Source organism: Arachis duranensis, chromosome 10 (assembly GCF_000817695.3).
Source record: "Arachis duranensis cultivar V14167 chromosome 10, aradu.V14167.gnm2.J7QH, whole genome shotgun sequence".
Classification (NCBI taxonomy): Eukaryota; Viridiplantae; Streptophyta; class Magnoliopsida; order Fabales; family Fabaceae; genus Arachis; species Arachis duranensis.
This window is the reverse complement of record NC_029781.3, coordinates 5,084,853-5,090,604: the sequence shown is the minus strand read 5'-3', so window position 1 is coordinate 5,090,604 and position 5,752 is coordinate 5,084,853.

Genomic DNA, 5,752 nt, shown 5'->3' with positions numbered 1-5,752 from the left:
CGAGCTCCTCATATTGAGTACATCTTTAGATCCTAAAGATGCTTTCAAGTTATTCAGTGTTTGCAACATATGCAATCTTGTAAAGAATTTCTATTCTTTAGATTTTTCTAAGCAAGAAAAGATTCAATTGGATTATGAGTTACAACATTATGAACTTGATGTGGTTAAAGCTCCAGATTTTCAGAATTTGTCTACTCTTGCTGAATTGTGTCAAAAATTGACAGAGACAGGAAAATCAAATATATATCCTTTAATTGATAGATTAATTCGTCTTGTTTTGACTCTTCCTGTGACAACAGCAACAACTGAACGGGCCTTTTCAGCTATGAAGATTATTAAAACAAGGCTTCGAAACAAGATGGAAGATGAATTTTTAGCAGATTGTATGATTGTATATATATTGAAAAGGAAATTGCTTCAAAATTCACTTCAGAGATGATAATTGATGATTTTAGTTCCATGAAGCATCGTCGAGCAAGTTTAAAAATATCAAAATCTTAAAGTATGTAGTTGAACATTGACTTTTATATAATATAATTACTTTTTTGATATATATGCTACAAATCATATTTTGTTAATTTTTTGTTATATTTTATATTTAATTGGCCCCCCTCTTATGAAATTTCTGGTTCCGCCACTGATTGTGGCAGAAATTTCTGTTGTTGCAGATGGTGAATTTGCTGTGGGAATGGAATTCAGTTCCCGGTAAGCTGTTATTAAGGCGATGAAAGATTATACTATCCGAAGAGGTGTAGATTATCGGGTGTATGAGTTGGAGCCGCTGGCATTTTATGCCAAGTGTACGTAGTATGGGTCACGTTGCGATTGGCTTATCAGGGTTAGCATGATCAGCAGAAAGTACTGTTGAGTTATAAAGAGGTATAATAGTAGTCACACTTGCAATAGAGCAACCATTTCTCAGGATCATTCGAAGCTGAATTCGACCACAATTGCAGAAGCAATAAAGTCGTTGGTTGAGGCTGACCTCTCGATAAAGGTAAAATCAGTTATTGCGGAAGTGCAGTTAAAGTTCAATTACACCATCAGCTATCGGAAAGCATGGTTGGCTAAGGAAAAGTTAGTGAAAAAATATTTGGAGGTTGGGAAGCATCGTACGAAACTTTGCCTATATAGATTGAGGCTATGTGTCATAAGGAGCCATCAACAGTTGTCCATTTTGAGACTATACCTGCATATCAAGGCGATAACTTAGTTACTGATATCCGGGTGTTGCATCGAGTTTTCTGGAGTTATTACCCCTGTATTAGAGCATTCAGACATTATAAACCAATTGTCCAAGTAAATGGGACTCACTTGTATGGAAAGTATAAAGGTTGTCTGTTGATTGCAATTTCACAAGATGGTAACAACAATATTGTCCCAATTGCATTTGCTATTGTGGAGGGAGAGACTTCTGATGCGTGGCACTTTTTTCTGAGTAACCTGCGACAATATGTAGTGACTCGGGATGGTGTGAGACTGATCTCTGACCGACACAAATCCATCAATGCAGCTGTGGCCCGTAGTAATAGAGCTTAGTCACGTCCAAGAAATACTTACCAGCCATGATATCAGGCTGATGGCCGTACTGTGATTGGCCTACTTCTGTAGCCATGAACCCAAGGAACTGGCTAAAAGATGCTCTATCTCCTGAGTCAAGCTGTGGAGTACTCCAATACTGCTGATGTATTGGATATGATGTGATAAACTGTGTTTGAGGTACATATGAGTTTGAGGATTACGGTTGTTCTTGTCTTGTGTAGGTGGAGGTGGAGGTGGCGGTGACTGTGGCTTCTGTTCTTCATTGTCATCATCCATAACTTGATTACCCTTATCATTCTCTTAACCCACACGATCCGACAAGTTCAAGTGGTTTCCATATCTTGCACGGTACCAGTACATGTAAATATCCAAGGGATGCTGTGGAGGCACGAGAAGCTCAGTAAGAACGTGATTATACCTGTTTATCCACTGCATCACCCAAAATGAATGAGTCGTGGCCGTGGCTCAGTCAAAATTCTTAGGACCAGTCGGGACCATTCCGTGTGCCTTGTCTAGATTCCGTTCCTGATGAGGAACTCCCTGAACAAAACCAAACTATCGCCTAAACCTATCGGTTACATGCCACTTAATGATTTCAAAAGACACTAACGGCACCGTAGCGCTCCACACAACCGAATGCATGTAAATGTCTGCAGGAATTATGTCCGGATCAATGCAATCAACAGCATAAGCAAGCCACACAAACTACGAAAAATAAAAAAAAACAGATGATTACAACCCAAATAACATTAACACTAAACCCGAATCAAATACTTCTTTAATGACAACACACTGGGCCTTCTTGGAGATCATCCAAGACCTTCTTAAAGTGCTCAAACGTAAGATACCTAAAGCGTCGGTCTCCACGCTCCCAGTTACGCCACCTAATATGACTTAATTCATTAACACAATTGGATTCTAAATATGAAGATAAGATGTAAGTGTAAGATAATGTTACCTGTTTGCAAGCGAAAAAATTGCGGGGTTCCCGAGGAACCGACGCTAGATATGGGAGACGGATCCAAGCCCAGGTTAGCAGAAGTGTTAGCAGACCATCGATTTTCTTGTAGTCAAAATGAGATGCCCTGCATAATGACCTGTACATGTGTGCCAGGCATGCAGATTCCCAACTGTATTGTCTGATATTGTCAAAATCACGAAGCAAAGGCAGGAACTTCCAGTGCACAGATGCTCCATACTTGTCACCAAATAAGACTGTACCAAATAATAACATAATGTGGCACTTCACATACCTCTGCATGCTGGTTTCTTCAACCAACTGTAATCGTTCTTTTAGATCTCGAAGCCACGTCAGTTTTATGCAGTTTGCTTACAGTCTGACTTTCTCGATGCAACCCCAAATTGCTGCAAACACTCCGCCTCTAAGGTTTCAAAACTACTCATAGTCATTCTTGTGACTGAAAGATCGTCTATTGGAAAACCAAGAATAACAGTAACATCTTCCAGTGTCACAACACATTCACCAACAGGAAGGAGAAAGATATGTGTATCTGGACGCCACCTTTCGACTAGAGCATTTACCAGTACTTTCTGACATTAAACTACTTCAATTTGGAAACATGTAAGAAATCGTTAAACCGTAAATGCTCTTCAACCCTATCATTATACCGATTTGGAAGAAGTGGGTAATCACATGTCAAATACTGTAAACTCTACAAAAACATATCAGATTATTAGTCAAATCATTAACTATTACTAATTTACTACTAAAAGATAATAATTATCTAACTAGGCCAACTAATTTATTAAACTCATGCTAAATTTTTTGTTAATGAGCTAATTTAGTAATTACCATGTATGACTAACCTAACCTACTAATTAATTAACTATCATTATTAAATAATTTCTACAATTAACTAAACAAGACATAATAATTGAAATCATAAAGCTATGATATATAATTTTACTAAATCCAATTCAAACAAATGATTTTACCTAATCAAATTTACTAAAGCCCCGAGTAATTAACTTAATTGCTAAATTTAATTAACAACCCTATAAATTATTTCGAATGGTTTTTAAAATATAAAAAATTACGATATTATTATTATACATATTTTACTCATTGTGTTCTCAACTGAGCATTGAATTACATAATTATTTATTTATTTACTCACTAACAACAAACTACCTTACTACTAATAATAACTAATAAATAAATCCAATTCTTGTTTAACTAATAAAATTTCACTTCATGAAACCCTCAACTACACTAACATATTTATGTCAATTAAAAATCTAGCAACAAACAAAAAATTATTATAAAAAATTCTACCTAATTTACTCAAAATTCTCCAAACCATTTCCAAAAATTATATGACTTAAACGTAATAATTAATTATAATTTCTAAAATTATTAGAAAAAATTCTAAACATATATTTTTACTAATCTATCACATTACATTAATTTAAATATTATCATTAATTAAAAAGTTCAGTAATCAACTACATTTATATATATACATATATACTTTCCACAATAAATTTCTAAGTTCTAATGATAATCACAATTTTTTAACTTACATGTTTCTAAATTTACTTTCTAACAAATATAAAGTTTAGGACGATCAACATCTTTATATTTTTGTTTCTTTGGTATTGTGAATTTTTTCTTCAAGTTTGCATGAAAAACAAGGGATTCTGGAGGTTGAAGAAGAAGAAGAGAGGAAAGGGTTTGCTGGTGGGGTTCAGTGGTTCACTATGAAAATGACCGGGAGGAAATGAGTTGAGATTTCAAGAAGTATGTTGGTATAAGGGGGCACCGCTCTGGAGCGCAATGAACGCGCGACACGTGGCTGAGACCGCACAAATCGGACGGTCCGAATTGTACCTTCTAATCAGACTATCTGAGTTCCTACCACCAAATTTTTTCGTCCAATTTCAGTATCCCTGACACCATATGCAGGTAAAACACCTATATTCTCCATAACGCAGTATTACACCAAACTCCTTTCTATATTAAAATAAAAAGGTGTAAAGTAAACTAACATTATAAAATAATAGTATATCAATAGGTATTTAGTGTTTATTAATTCACTTTTTTATTTATTAAATATGTATAAAATTATGAAAAGTGAATCGTTTGAGTGGCTTAAATTTAATCAAAAAGTTAAGCTCAAGTCTTAGAAATAGTAAAGAAACTTTTGATGAATTATATATAACAAAAAATATTAAAAAAAAGAAAATTAGACATTAATTCATCTTATATTTTTAAATTATTTATAAAATTATTATATTTTTACCCAAAGTACGGCAAAATACATACCAATTATAATTTAGTATTATTACAACAATATTAGGAAGATAATATTTAAAATTATTTTACATAATGTAATATTTATAATTTCATACATATAATATAATATTTATAATTAAATATATATAAAATTACATAATTATTTTAACAATAATTAATAAATATTAATTAAAATAAATTTAAATTAATTTTTTATTATTTCTCAAATATCATTATCATCATTATTATTATTATTATTACTATTATTATGAAGGAGAAAGATGACAAGAAATGCAAGCAAAATAATAATAACTGTGTTTGCTATTACACTACTACTCCTTCTGCTCCACCATCTGCTCCTTATTGCTACTATCTGGTTTAATATAATTGTGATCTATCTCCCAATGATTTATTTTTATCATGTTCTATTTCTTTCTTTCAGTTATTATAATTTTAGAAGTTGGTTATGATATCCTTCATTTTAATATATCCCTATCAAATAAATTTAAGAGATGATTTATTAATTTTTTGATTGAATCAGTTTGTTTAATCTAATTATAATAAAAATAATATAATTTAATTAATTATATATATAAAATTTTAATTATAATAAAAAATATTTAAAAATAAAAAATATTTTAAATATCTTTATTTGAATGACTCTCAATATGACAAAGGATAGATTCAGAATACTATATATTACCTTTTTACCCTGTTGCTTATACTGTGTTTATGCAACGATGTCATTGCAATTTGCAAGTGGGCAACTTGTTGCATGGGATTGGTCATTTGTATGGGACCATAATTAATTAATCTTTGCGCGTTGAACACGATTCATATGCTGCTTTTCACTGCTCCATATTTCTTCTTCCTCGTCGAGACTTTTCTTCCCACTCATTTCGATAATCTTCATCAATTATTACATATAATACACCAATTTGCTGATATATTTTT